A 15,202-nucleotide genomic window follows, 5' to 3' on the forward strand; every position below is an offset into this window, starting at 1 on the left:
ACTCTCTGAGCCTCAGAGTCCTGACCTGCAAGGTGGAAGTGCTATTAGGACCAGTCTCCCACGTCTGGTGTACCCGAAGTAAGGGCTCGGGGTGCTGGCGGCCAGTAGCGCCCGGAGGAGGAGGAGGTACAGGAGGGCGCGTCTGACCCAGGGCCCCCAGAAGGGCGCTGCCCTGAGCCGGACGGGGAGCCCAGGGCCGGGCTGGCTGGGGACCCCCTCCCACCAGCGGAGCTGCGGGAGTGCCCAGGCTGCCCAGGCAGGCCTGAGAGCCTTTGAAAGGCTTCCCAGTGGAGGTGACCTTGGAGATGGGCCTCAAAGGGTGCAAATGAGTTTGCCAAATGCAGGGGAGGGGGAGGCCTTCCCGGCAGCGGCAGCGGGACAAGCCTGAGCCAGGGAAGGCCAGGGCGCCAACGTGCCCAGCTATTTTGGGAGCCTTGTCAGTCGGAGACCCGGCCGAGTTGAGGGGAGCAGCTGTCCCTGAGACTGAAGGTCGGAGGGGCTGCCCGGCCAGGGTCCCAAATGCCGGGTTGCTGGGCCATGCCGCAGGGGAGCCTCAGACAGGCTCTGGGTAGGGGAAGGACAGGTCAGAGCTTTAAAAAGCTCCAGCCATCACTCGGCGGCCGTGGGGGAGGAAAGGGAGTGGGGACAGCGGGGACAGCACTGAGGCCACCTCTAGGCCTGGCTGGGCAGTGAGGAGGGGAGGAGTGGGCCTGGGGCCTTGGGACCCGGAGACAGATGCCCAGAATTAGGAGCTGGAGTTCATTTCTGCACCTTGGCCCCCGCTCTCGCTCCCCTGCAGGGCAGGGCCCCCTCCTCAAAGGCCTTACCTTCCCCAGCCCTGCTTTCCATCTAATAAAGGGGAAAAATACAGCTGGAGAAGGCCTGCATCTGACTGACGTTCAGGAATGGCTGGGGGTGGGGGCGAGAGCCTGGAAGTTTCCAGAAGGCTTGGCTCCCCTCCCTGCACAGTCTAGCTGGCCACTGCCCAGCCCCAGGCGTCTTCTTGAAGGTCAGGGCAGCCGCCTTGCCCTGGCCACCACCCCACTCTTGGTGAGCCCGCGGCGCCCCCTGTCGTCACCAACTGGAGGAGACGGGGGCTGGGGCGAGGGGGCCGCTCCCTCCTCCCTGACTGTCGCCCTGTGTCTCTGGCTGTTATGTATATATTTCTTAAAAGGATAGTACGTGTGGCAAAAAGATAAGAGGGGAGCCATTATTAATGAAAACAGGTGAGGGGAAGATACTCATTATCGTTTTCAGCCTAATGAAGCCTGTTGAAGGCTCTCTCCGGAGTGATAAATCCCTCCCGGGCCCGAGTTCTCCCAGCCATGGAGACACAGGTATGTCATAACTCATGTCACAGGAGTCACACCGCTTCTCTCGAATTTCCTCAGTACAGCCGGCTCAGGAGGGCTGAGCACGCTGCTGATAACAAATTTTGGAAACACAGTATTTCACACCTCATTGCGTGAGCATTAAGATGACAATGCATTGGATTATTTTCTCCTAGTAACCCATCCCTGTTGGCCTCGGAGGTGGTAGAGACAGTGAGGAGGGGAGGCGAGGGGGTGCCTGGGGAGAGGCGGCTCCAACGGGCCCCTGTGGATGCTGGGGGTGGGATCGGAGGGCAACAGGCCCAGCCAGTGGGGACACTGAGGCCCAGGGCAGGGACAGTGACAGCAGAGGTCTTTGTCTCCCCAGTCGTGTGCGTGCAGCAGGAAGGCGCCCCAGGGCCCCGTGGAGCTGCTCTCCCCCTGCCAGGCCCCGTGGAGGCCCAGGCCTTCCAGTGACTGCTCCTGACGCCCACTCCCAGCAAGCTCAGCCAGGTGGCGAGATGCTCTCACCCCTCCTGGGAGCGCACACAGACAGCTGCGTTAGACAGAATCCAGACTGCAGGGCCTGGTCAATAAAACTTCCCATCAGGCCACGCAAAGCCCAGCCAAACGGCTCCCTTGGCGTCACAACAGCCCAAGGTCTGGCCACCCGAGCTGGAGGGGCGCACAGGAGGGGCGCCCAGGCCAGTCCCAGACGCACCCGGGTGGGTGGGAAAATGTGTAGGGGAGAAGCCAGGGGCCACCCCATCGTGTGGGACGGGGAGGCCGGGGGTCAAGGAGAGGAAGGAACCCACTGCCCGGCCTGGGATCTGCCTGCCCCCAAGTGAGCAGGAGTTCACCTCCTTTGTCCGGTACCCGCCTCCAGTGACACGTGTCCCACATTTTTTACCTTCTCTGCACAAAAGTGAGCATCTTTACTAGACTCACAGATATAGAAAACAAACTGGCTACCAGGGGGGATGGAGGGCAGGGGTAGATTAGGAGATTAGGACAGACACGCCCTACTGTATACAAAATAGATAAACCACAAGGACCTACTGCAGAGCACAGGGAACTGTATTCAGTTTCTTGTAATGAGCTGTAATGGAAAAGAATCTGGAGATATAGATAAATATATATATATATCTGAATCACTTTGCTGTACACCTGAAACTAACATTGTAAATTGACTACAACGAAAAATAAGAATTTTTTAAAGGTAAGCGTATTTCCAGCGTATTTTTGTTCCCTGCATGCAAGGATTTGGGGTGCACAGGGGCCATTTTATGTCCCTGAAGGGCCACCCTGAATAGAAGAAGGAGAGCCATTTCCAAGCCCTCCCAGCTGCCACCGGGGAGGGCAGACAATCCACGTTCTGAGGAGTCGGCTGGGAGGGGTAAGAGGCAGGGCAGGGACAGTCTCCCAGCCTAGGGCAGGTGGAGCCACCCAGAGGCCTTGGCCAGTAACTGACACCCGATCCACCTCGGGGAGGCTCTGGACCAGGTGACCAGGTGAGGGCGGGGAAGCACTCCCAGCTCCCACAGCCTCCGCCCTGTCCTGCGCTGGGCCCAGTATGTCCTCGGCTCTGGCTCTCACGGGCAGCCCCAGTGATGGCCGTCCCTCTGGTTCTACTGGCCATACCTCTGGACGGAAGCTCTCTGAGGGCGGAAAGGATGAATCCAGGCACCTCCTGGCTCCCCGGATACCTGCAACAGACAGGACAAGATGCCTTCGGGTGTGAGGATCAAGATGCCTTTTAACGGGCTTTAAAGACCAGGAAGGATTTTTTAAATGAAATAACTTGGAGGTGCTTTTCTTTCTGAAATTAATACACACTGCTTAAAGAAAACTTTAGAAAAGGCAGAAAATCAAGAAGAAAAAAAATGCATGGTTTCTCTACAGAGAAAACAGACACAAGCATTTCCTTCCAGTCTTTTTTCTGTTCATTTTCTCTGTTTTGTTTTGCATGCCAGGGATCTGACTTCATCTGCAATCTTGCTTCTCGTCGGTTCCCACACAGAAATATTTCCCTCTGTTTATATAAATTCAACAGAGAGAAGGTATCCATGGCTACATAATAGTTCATTGTGTGGTGTGCAGCACAGTTGGCTGGTAATTTTTTATTTGAGACATTTAGGATTGAAAATTTTGCTGTTGATTAGTGGAAGCTGTTCCATCACGGTGTCATCGCGTGTAATGGCATTCTCACACTGCAGATAATTCCTTTCAAAAGTAGAATCTCTGTATCTAAGATGATAGAAGTCTTTCAGAGGAAAATAATAGGGCTTTTTTGAGGTTGATACAATATGTATTTATTTTTAGGAAGCGTAGACGATAGAGACAAGGATAAAGAGAAAAACACAAGGCACCAATAACCTCGTGAATATTTATGTATTTATGACTCAGATGTGAGTCTGTGTGTGTGCACATGCGTGCACACACTTACAGAGAAAGGAAACATTCTTGAGCTTTGTCAGCCAGCATTTCACACGTGATGTCCCACAGCTTTGCTGGATCTGGAAAACTGGGCTTCCTTGGTGCCTGTAGACGCACTGCCATCGCCCGGGTTGCTGGAGGTGAGCCCGGCCTCACGTGGCCATCACCTCCATGGGCCTGCAAGGTGAGCACCCACCACCATGCTCCCAAGGCCCAGGCCAGAAACCTTGGAGGCATCCTGACCGCTCTCCTCTCACACCCCACATCCAGGCCATCAGCAGTTCCTGCTGGTTTTATGTCCAGAATTAGTCCAAAATCCAACAACTTCTTCCCTCTTCTGTGCCACTACCCATCTGAGCCTACAGCATCTGGTGCCTGCATCTTGGCAACAGCCTCCTAGCCTCCCCCTGCAGGGCAAGCCTGTGAAAGGCGTAGCCCTTCAGGCCTCACAACCAGACACACCCGGACATTAACCAAGGCCCCGTGGGATCTGGCTCTTCCCTCACCTGTCCCCAACCCCCCACCTATCACCTGACAGCCATTCTCTACTCCCTCTCCTACCTCCCGCCTCCAGCCACACTGGCCAACTGCCACTATTGCTCAGACACCAGCATAAGCCCCTACCCCCGGGCCTTTGCACTAGCTCTTCCCTCTGCTGAGCATCCTTTGCCAAGATTGCTGTATGGCTCACTCCCTCTCTTTTTCCAGATCTTGGTCAGATTCACTCTGTCAGTGATCTATCACTTTATTTTTCTTCAAGGACTTCTAGTTTATCAAATGATTTGTTCATTTATTTAGCACTTGACAGCCAGCAAACCCTCGTAGCTCATCAGATGCCCACCACTATCCCATCAGCAGACAGGGCAGGGGTTTGCTCCCGCCTCTAGGGAAGGAGGAAGGGACCTACCAGGTGCCAGGTCCCTGCTCCTCTTGGCCCCATTTTACATCAGAGGAAAGAGGTTCACAGCAGTCCTTCAGGTGTCTGCTCTCTCAGGACCCGGGGGGTTTCGAAAGGCCAGGGTAGCCACACCCCCATCAGCACTGCAAACAATATTTCAAAGCTTCCTCCTCCCTCCCCTAGGGTGCGTGCCAGAGCCCGTGTGGAAATCCGAGCACCAGGACTGGTAAGAAGCTGGCCTGCACCTCACGTGCCCGGGGCCCCAGCCTAGCCCCTCTAAACAGACTCGACCCACCACGTGGGTTCACACCGTGGTGAGGAACACCCTGCCATGGGCACTGGGCCCCCGAAATCCACTCAGACCAACCGCTTCCATCACATCAGCCGGCCTCTGCATCGCGAGTCCAGTTCGGGGTGTTCAGACACTCGGCCGAGGTCAGTGCCCACGTGGGCTGAATCTGCTCCGTGGGATCCAGTCGGACCACCTGACCCGGCCCCCTGGTGGAGCTGGGATCCTTCTTCTTCTGAAGACCTGCGCTGACTCCTTCCCCAGCTGGCAACCCCACGTCAGACTCACAGCCTTGTGGGCGCCTCCCCAGCGCCACCTCCACCCAGCGCTCAGCCGCAAAGTCACTGGTGCCAGGGCTCACCTGCATTGTCACCTTTCGTCTTCTAACCGCCCTACCTTACGGCGGGTCCCCGCGTGTCTAGGGATGTGAAGGCTCAGAAAGGTTCAGAGCCTTGCTCCAGGGCACACAGGCCAGCTGTGGGACAGCCGGGACTGAAACCCACAGCCGCAGGGCAGAGGTGGCCCATCAGCGGCCCTTCCCTTCAGAGTCACTTGCACTGGCAGGCAACATGGGGAGGGGGACAGCAAGCCTCACCAAACACTTGCCTGAGGGGCCACCTCTCCCAGGATGTTCCGGAGCTGCTGCCCACCCCTCCCCAGCCTCCACCTGCCCCCCACCCCGGGCTTTTCGCGCAGTCATGACACCGTAGAAATTGACCTAGAAATAAGCAGACAGGGCACCGAGCCCAGGCGCAGAGCTGGTGAGGGCAGGGGCTGGGCTGGGGTAGCTCTGAGGTTCCTGCTGACTCGGCCTCGTGCCCTCCGGGCCCAGACTCCTCCTCTGTAAACTGGGCAGTCCACTGCTTTTGTCACCCCAGGTTCTGAGAAAGTCGTTGGACGGAGCCAGCCCCACCCTTGTGGGCGACTCACGATTGTCAGAGATAAGATCCCTTGTGCCGGGCCACTGAAGTCCCCCCAGGGTCAACGTGGACCCAAACGGACAGACAGACGACTTGTATCAGTCCCTCCCAGACACCTGGTCCTGCCACCACCCAGCACCGGTGAAGAGGGTTGCAGAGGGACAGCCTGAGCCTGCGGCCGCGTTTCAGGCGGACAGCACGGGCTCTGAAGGCGCCCGTCTGTCCGACAACAGCCCTCCCTGCTTGGGGTCCTGGCGGGCGTTTGGGGCCGTGCTGATCTTGGAGGGCTTGCAGGCCCTCACAGGCTTCCGAGCGAGCTATTCCAGGGTAGCTTTATGGAAATTATTTTATGGTCCATGGAGGTGTTGGGCAACTCCCATCCTGCCAATATTTCCAGGCTAAAAATACTGTGGTCACGCTCCGCGGTGGAGAACTTTGGGGCCCAGTGTAAGGATACAAGTCTCAAGCCACAAACTCAGGCACGCAAGAAGTATAACTTTGTCTCGTTACAACTTAACTCTTCTGAGGACCCGTCCTGTGGGTGGCAAAACCAGCCCTCAGCTTGGGGTCTGCCCCCCCCCACTGCCCCACACCCCATTCCCAAGGTTGGGAACTTGGGGGGCTGACATAGTGAGCAGCTGTCGAGGAGTATAGTCTTAAAGACCCACTGTACACCTGCCCCCCAGCTCTCCTTCCACTTCTGCACGTGAACCTCAAAAGTCTAGTTCAAAATTCAAAAGTCAAGAGTGAACTTTTAAATATTATCAAAAATTTAAACATACAATTACCAAGTAATCTAATCATTTCACTTCTGGGTATGGTATCAAAGGAACTGAAAACGGGAAATTGAATAGATGTTTATCCACCTGTTCACTGCAGAATTATTCAAAATAGCCAGAAAGTAGAAGCGCCCAGTGGCCTTTGATGGACAAATGGATAAACAAGATGTGGTCTATCCATACAATGGAACATTATTCGGCCTTAAAAAGGGATGAAATTCGGACACATGCTACAACCTTGAGGACACTGTAACTATAACTGAAAGAAGCCAGCTACAAAAAGACAAATATCAGATGATTCTGCTTCAGGGAGGTGCCCAGAATAGTCAAATTCAAGGAGACAGAAAGTAGCATGGTGGTTCCAGGGGCTGGGAGGGGAGCAGGGATTGTTTAAGTGGGGACAAAGCTTCGTTTGGGATGATGACAAAATTCTGGGGATGGGTAACGGCGATGTCTGTACAGCAGGTGAAAGTACTTAATGCCACTGAATAGTACACTTTAAAACGGTTTAGTTGATAAAGTTCACATTACGTACATTTCACTACCATAAAAAAAAATCACACATGCACACAAAAAATTAACTCCCTTCTTCCCTCTTTTTTCCTGCATCTCCCAGTGTCTGAGCTGTGAATGCAAAAGGCCCTGGGACAGCGGTGCTCCGCTGGGCGGTTTTGTCCCCCTCCAGGGGACGTTCGGCAAAGCCAGGAGGCATTTTTCGCTTGTCGTAACTGGGAGTGGGGAAGGATACTCCTGGCATCCAATGGTAGAAGCAGAGATGATCTAGCCCCAGATGTCAAGAGAAATCCTACTTTGGGGGAAGGACCAATGATACCTAAAAAGAAAACATTAATGCTTCAAAAGTACCTAGATTATCTCCTCCTCTGTTTCCTGCTAAAGAAACAAAATGTTTTCTATAGAAAAAAATCATATTCTTATTTCTGCCCTAGCTAGCTTCCCTGGCCTAACTCGGGGGGAGAAGGGCTGCTGTGTTCCTGCAGGGGACACTGTGACCCTTGTCCAGTAGTCTGTGAGCTCCAAGGGTCAGTAGCTGTCTGTCTTTGTCCTTACTACAGCCCCCTCCCCAAAACACACCTATGTAGTGCCTGGCCCACAGTGAGCGCTCAACAGGACTGATGCCCGAATAGGACCACCAGTTTCAGCTCCATTATCCATGGAGTGAAGCCAATGAGGGACACTGTATTCCAGGTTCAGGGAGCCCAGCTGGGCCTTGTCAGAGCCCAGTGACCATCAAAGACACAGATGAGAGAAACAGCAGTTTGCAGTCACCGGAAGAGTACTTCTCCCCCACCCACCCCTTCTCACATTAGGTACCTGCGGCAGCCCAAGCCGTTCCTTGCAACAGCAATCCGTGTAAGAAATTTATGAGGACCTTGGTGACCCACTTCACAGGGAGGTGTGGGGAAAGATGACGGCTGTCAGGCATGGCTGGATCCAGGAGAAGCGGGAATGTCACTGGGACTCTCTTTCTGCTCAACCCTGCTCTCCCTTGGGCCCTGGCCTCATTCCTTCCTAAAACAAACAGCCACCTCCAAGAAGTCCTGGAAGATGGACAGAACAGCCTCCTCCCACTCACATGGTCCCCATAGCTCACCAGCTGCCCTGCCATAGCTCACAACCGCTCATCTCTCTCCTCAGCCTGGACTCTGATGGGCCTTTTGTCATATCCTCACCCCTGTGGGCGAGGGGGGAGGGCTCCATGACTGGCAGGGAGAGCTTCCCAAGGGAAAAGACAATGGCAAACAGAAATGGACCACCCCTCCCCGGCCCTGGTCCGGATTTAGCCAGCCCAGCAGAGAGAGGGGGGTGCAGCCTGAGGCTTTCTGTTCCAAGCAGTGCTGTGGCCCTACACCACGTCCAGCGAGAGGCCTGCTCCAGGATACAGCCCCAACCGTCACTCTGCTGGTGTCTCACACTCCCCGCAAGGCCCTCTTCCCTCTGGCTACTTGGAAGCTGAATGCCATCCTGAGGCCTGCCCAGGGGGTCTGCCCGGCTCCCGCTGGCTTCTGAGTGCCCACTCCTCCCACCCTGCCCAGTTTTCCTGCCTCCCAGCCTCCTTCAAAGTGAACTTGCCCTGTGGGTGTCATTGCTTCATTCCAAAAGCCCTTCTGGAACAGAGTGAGGGAAGAATAAAACAAGACCCTCAGCAGTGACACTGGTGTGACAGCTGGATGTTCCTTCCATTCTTAGGGTATTAGCACAAAGGGAAGCCTGAATGACCTCAGAGCTGGGGGACTGAGAGCCTGCCAGGGGCTCTTGCGGGCATGTGGGCTGCGGGCACCCCTGACAGGGCCGAGGATGGGCCTGAAGGAGATTTGTCCAGGACGATGCTCAGACCTACGACCCACGAGCCCAAGGCCACCTTGGGGTCTCAGTGAATATTGAATGAATGACTGAACGAATGAATCATGGGGCCCCAGTTTTCAGATCAGCATGAAGCCCTGTTGCCGGGTTCTCACAGGGGATCCAGCTCCCCCCGCCCTCCCTGCCCCACCTGCCAGTCCCTGGCCTTCACCTGCCAGTCACCAGCCATGCAGCCTTCCATAAGTATATCCATTTCCCATGGCTACCATGACAAATTACCACAACCTCGTGGCTAAAAACAACAGAAATGTATTCTGTCACAGTTCTGAAGGCCCCAAGTCCAAAACTGGCCAGGCCATACTCCCTGCGGAGGCTGAAGGGGAGGAGCCTTCCTGTCTCTTCCAGCTTCCGGAGGCTCCTGGCATCCTTGGCTTGTGGTAGCATCCTTCTCACCTCAGCCTCCTTCTTCACGTGGCCTCCTCCTCTGTGTCTCTTGCCCTTGGACCTCTTATAAGGGCACAGCGAGAGACCGAGTATACAGAGGGACAGTGACCAGACCATACGTAGAAACAGAACTCTGGCCAGGAAGCCAGCCTGCTGTAAGTCAGACCAGCAGGAGGCCAGGAGGCAGTGACACTGTGATAGTCGGCCCCAGATGTCCGGGACTTGATCAATGACTCACAGCGGCCCTAACTTTTGTCCTCGCTTCCAGCTCAAGATGGAGCAGAGAAAGCAAAATATGCCCCTAACATGTCCCATGGGAGCCCCATCCCCAGTGGGGCTCTCCCCCCACCTGCCCGTAGGCTCTGCCCATCGCCAGTGGGGACACTGAGCCCCTGCTCCAGCGGCTCCGAACAAATAGCCTTTGCTTTTCCCACGTGGCTGGCCTCCTTTATTCCCACACTTGCCGTTGGATGCAGGGACCACCGGATAACGAAGGAGTGGCTCACCTGAGAGCCTTAACTCACGACACCTGTGCAGGCCTTCCCCAGGTGAGGCCATGGTCACGGGCTCTGAGGGGCAGGATGTGGACACAGCTTTTGGGGGCCACCATGCAGGCCACCGCAGCAAGTGACTCTGCCACTCCTTGCTTCTGCGGTTGTCACTGGGATCTGATGACAGAAGCTGCCCCGCTTGGCCACGGGGACACTTTCGTGACCGCGTCCTTGGAAAGCCCTTTGAACAGGGCCTGGCAGGGGATGAAGAGCTCAACGAGTCCATCATTATTCAGAGAGTGGAGAGGGGAGCCCCCAACAGTGAAGAGACAAAAACAAATTAGGAGGGCTCAGGGTTTCTTTTCGGTGACGGAAATGTTCTAAAATTAGATTCTGGCGATGGCTGTACAACTCTGCAAATTTACTAAGCACTATTGAATTATACACTTAAAATGGTAATTGTTATGATACATAAATTCTGTCTCAATAAAGCTGTTAAAGAAACAAAGTAGGCCGCCAGAGTCTGGAGAGGCTCTCTGCGTGAGCCTCGGTTCTCTGAACTTCCAGGGGGAGAGAGAGGCACTGCCTGTGGCCCCTGGGCAGGGCGGGGGCAGGACGTGGCTGAGATGCGCTGTCCAGGACGCCCCTCACGTCGGGGCTCATGGGGAGGAAGGTTGTGACACTCTGCTCTTCTAAGGGGCTGAATCACAACCACAGAGAAACTGGGGCGGTCCTCCTTTTCCTTGTCACCCGACCACATGCTCCAGTGAAGGCAGGAGGGGTTGGATAACTCGGTGTCCCTGTGGAACCCGAGACCAGGCCTTCAGTGTCAGGCGATGCTCAGTGCTAGAACTCCGGCAAGCCACCAGCTGGGACTGGGGACCAGCCCCCTCAACATGTTCTGCAAATGCCTACACAGCTCACGCTGCTCCTGAGAGATGAGGCCATCATTTGGGGACTCTGTGTTTTTTGGACTTGGGGCTTCCCCCAAACCTGTGGCTCCCACACAGCCCCTCAGTTCTCACCCTAGCTGCCCCCATCCCAGCTCTGCCACTGAGCTGCCGTGCGGCCTGGGACGAGTGGCATGATCTGTGCCTCATCTTCCCAAGCGGGAAATGGGGAACTCGCTTGGAGCCGTCTGCCCGGAGCCCGAGGAGCGCTTTCCCACTTCACGCCCTCCCCGGCCGCCCTCGCTCGGCCTTTCTCCCGACAGTCCGCTCCTGCTGCTACTGCTCAGAGAGTGGCCCTCTGCCTGCTGGTGCGGGCTTTGCCCACCCAGAGGGGAACCAGGGCTGTCCCTGCTCCCAGGACTGACTGTGGCCTCCCGGCCAGCAGCTCAGCCAGGCCGCCTGGCCCCTGCCCTCCCCTGTCCTGCATCAGCCTCCGGACTCACACGCACACTCCTGTCTGAGGGTCAAGCCCTTGTCCCTGCCAATGAGACACATAAATGACACAGGAGCACTGACAAGATGGGATCTGGAGATTCTACAAGCGTCCCTGGTTTACCTGTCAAAGTGTGCTAAGCCTTAAATGATGTTTCAACCGGGAGCAAGGATCACAGACTAAAAACAGAATGAGGAGTGAAAGGCTGAAAGCAGGGAGAACACTATGCATATGATGAGGATCTTCAGACTCACGGGGCCATGACCCACCCTCCACGGTGACCCCAACACCAAACTCTCCAGTTCCATGCAGGTAGGGCAAGTCACCGAACTGCTCAGTTTCCTTACCTGTGGAATGGGGATGATAAGGAACAGCCCCCAGACTAATACAGGTGCAAACGTGCTCAGAGCAGCAGCCTTCATGGTAGCCAAAGGGTGGAAACAACCAAAGGCCCATCAAGAGATGAATGAATTAACGAAATGTGGCTGATCCGTTCAATGGAATAATACTCAGCCATAAAAAGGAATGAGATTTTGATACAAGCTACAATATGGATGGAACTTGAAAACATGTTCAGTGAAAGAAGCCAGGCACAAAAAAGACCACATATTGTATGATTCCAATTGTGTGAACCGTCCAGAACAGGCAAGTCCATAGAGACAGAAGGTAGATCGGTGGCTGTCAGGAGCTGGGAGAAGGGGGAACAGGGAGAGACTGTTTAGTCGGTATGGGATCTCCCTTGGGGTGATAAAAATGTTTTGGAGCTAGGTAGAGGCGATGCTGCACAATATTGCAAATGTGCTAAATGCCACTGACTTATTCATTTCCAAAGGAGTCATTTTATATTATGGGAATTTCACCTCCACTTAAAAAAATGGTCCCCCGCTGATGGGATGAGTTCCGTCCTGCAGGGTAGTGGGAGGGGTGTGCATACAGTGGGCGCTGGTTAAGCGCTAGCTATTCCCAGGGCCGTCCTCCCAAGCCCAACCAACAAGCCCGTAGTCCGCCGCAGCTGCCCGAAAGCGGAGGGTGTTCTTGGATGCCGGTTTAAAAGATGGATTTCATCCTTGTGGAAGGAGCCCGGCACTTGGTAAAACCTGGGTGGCTACTCAAACGAGAAACTGCGAGAAACTGGCCCCCAGCGGTGACATTTACAAGCCGGTCATGCACAGCAGAAAGGAGTAGCACCAGAGGGTTTTGCTACTAAACGGAGAGCGCCTGGCTCCTCTCAGCCCAGCGGAAAGCACGGTCCCAGCACAGTCACACGGCAGATCAAAGCCCGCTGCCTTCAAGGTCATTTCCACAATCTCCAGGGAAGATGGCGCAACACAGGAACTTGCCGAGAAGCCCTGACCATCAGGCGTGGCTGAATGTGTCAGTGAGAGGTGGCCAAGCTGAAAAAGGAGCCCTGGGTAAACGCCACCTGCCTTCCCACTAACCAGTCCAGGCGTGACGTCACTCGGGTCTCCCCGTGGGCTGCAAGGGGTCTTTGGTTGTCAGGTCTGTGGCTGTGTTTCTGAAGAAGTGTTGATTTGAGAGACGCTTGATGGTAAAATAAGTAGGGGTGGAATTTTCCACAGCGTGAGCTTTTTATGGGAATGTAGATAGCATTGGACTCACCCTCACCCTGGCCTTGCTCCCTGAATCCATCAACAGCTACAACAGCCACGCTACAGCCCTTGTTGGGGAGGGTTTTGTCCACTGTCTGAGTTTAGAACCCTCATCTTTTAGAAAAATCTGGAGAGAAATGGGGCGTAGCGTTGAAAATTGCTCTGCTCTCCAGGTGTAATGGGGGAGGGAAGGGCCCCTCCCTCTCTAGCTCAGGGTCAATTGGCTGTTTTTATTCAGAGAGAGTGAGGGGGAAACTGCTTTAAAACAAAGGACCAAAAAAAAAAAAATGGAGAAGATGAAGGGATTCACTTTTCATCTTAATGATAATGGGTGACTCATAAAGCCGGTTGACGGGGAGGCCAGTTTTTCAAGGCTGAGTCCTCTCGTTGGGCAATTTAACTTCCTCCACTACACACATTTTTTTCAGTATTTGGTTTGGAGAACTTTGCGGGACAGAAGAGGGGAGATGTGGACGGGGATACAATTTCAGTCTCCTGGCTGCGATAGAAAACTCAAGTCACAGGGCAATTACGTTCAAAGTTTCCTGGTCACCTTCTGGGCACATGTGCCTGGGCCTGAAGGCAGATCCGGGGGTCCTACCAGGCTGAGGCAGACAGCGGTTATGTATTTATCCTCACTTCATTCTGCAGAGGCATTAGGAGGGCTTAGGAAGTGACACCAGAGCCACCAGATAAATTAGAAGTGGGCGAGAAAGCCAAGGCTAAGCGCAACAAAGCCGGCAGGGGCAAGTCTGGGCCACACGGTGTCTGGGCCCACCCCCCACCCCCCCGCAGAGGGGGTTTAGCGCTAAGCCTCCCCCTAGACAGAACAAAGGAGATGCTTCTTTTTCCTGCCTGTATCTCAGCCTGCCCCGTTCCTCGTCACCCATGGACCGCCAAGGCCTCTCTCTCACCACCCACCTGTTTCCCAGGGCCATGGGTCTGGGTAGCAACATGGGTGATGGCAGGGCTGCGTCTAAGTTATCCCTGGGGCCGTGGCGCTTGGTGTCAAGTTTGTATTTGATTAGTGAATGAATGAATGGGCAGATGAACACATGAATGACCACAGGTGGCTGAGAGAATTCACTTCTCCCCATCATCAGGCTGAAGGGCAAGCCGGAAAGAAGAGCTTCTGTCCCCACCCAGCACCACTTGGCAGAGGCACGTGGGGACCATTTCAGCCTGTTCACTCACACTGCAAACATCTTTGGGTCATCTTCTCCCAGGGTTTGAACCCTTGCTCTTCCATTCACTAGCTGTGTGACCTTGGCCAGGTTGCTAAACCTCTCTGTGCCTCCATTTCCCCATCTGTAAAATGGGGATGATAACCACGCCTTCCTTGGGATTCGGGAGTTTATATCCATGCGAAGGAGCCTGGATGGGTGCCTGGCATGAGGTAAGTGAGATGTCTGAGTTGATTATCATTTTTATTACTATGACTTTGAGCCAGGCCCACTGGGGAGGCAGAGATGAATGGGAGTTCCCTCCAGAAGCCCCCAGGGCAGGTCCAGAATGATGCCCCAACCCTTAGCCCGCGTTCCAGGCCCATTGCCGCCAGCCGGTTGTGTTCTTGATCTCGCTTCCCGTGTGTGCCCTAGATACAACCTGTCGAAGTGCTGGGTCAGTGTAGGGCTGGGAGCAGTGGCTGGTGACGGAGTCACTGTGGTCACTGCTGCCCTCTGGGTCCTGCATGCTCCCGTTGCCAGGACGCCCCCCACCTCCCATCCCTATGCCTGGACTAAGTGGCTTCCCAGCCTGGAAGCCCCTTTCCTGGGACGTGGCCACCAGCCAAGTGGGCCCTGAGGGAGCCTGCTCCTCCCGGCCCACCCCCCGTCAGAAACCCCCTTTCGAAGCTCTGTCTTATGGGTAGACAAGGCAGAGTGTGAGAACTGAGAGGCTGAGGGTGGAGGGTCTCCGGAGAAGCCTCCAGAAGGGAGAGGAGGGAGGGGAAGGGGAGGACAGGGGATGGGGGAGAAGGAACAAAGGGGCAGGCAGGGCAGGAGAGGTGGGGAGCAGCTGAGGGGAGCCTCCCGCAGGGCCTGGCCCGGTGCTCTGCATGCGGCTGCAGGAACTGAGTAAATGTTTGTTAAGTGGATCGAACTGAATTGCATCAACAAAGAGCATGAGGCGCCCAGCCTGGAAGCTTCCAGGCTCGCTACACATGCCCCGAGGCCACGTAGTACTTCTGCTCATCGTAATGGGGTTTGTCGAATGCATAAGTGGTACCTCATTACCCCAGCATCACCAGCGCCAGGCTACCACGATGCCGGCTCCATCCCACAAGCCGCTCTCACCCGCCTGGCGCCTGGGGAGGGGTGGG

At 55.1% G+C, this 15,202-nt stretch overlaps 1 long non-coding RNA gene across 1 annotated transcript; it reads left to right on the plus strand.

Annotated features, from left to right (window-relative positions):
* The first annotated feature begins 385 nt into the window (after window positions 1–385).
* LOC141577793 (uncharacterized) lies at window positions 386–8,768 on the plus strand. The gene is made up of 3 exons (XR_012507263.1): window positions 386–489; window positions 1,258–1,337; window positions 4,828–8,768. It is a non-coding gene; the product is annotated as an uncharacterized LOC141577793 (long non-coding RNA).
* The last annotated feature ends 6,434 nt before the right edge of the window (window positions 8,769–15,202 follow it).

The sequence above is a fragment of the Camelus bactrianus genome, chromosome 6 (genome assembly GCF_048773025.1).
Source record: "Camelus bactrianus isolate YW-2024 breed Bactrian camel chromosome 6, ASM4877302v1, whole genome shotgun sequence".
In the NCBI taxonomy this organism is placed as follows: domain Eukaryota; kingdom Metazoa; phylum Chordata; class Mammalia; order Artiodactyla; family Camelidae; genus Camelus; species Camelus bactrianus.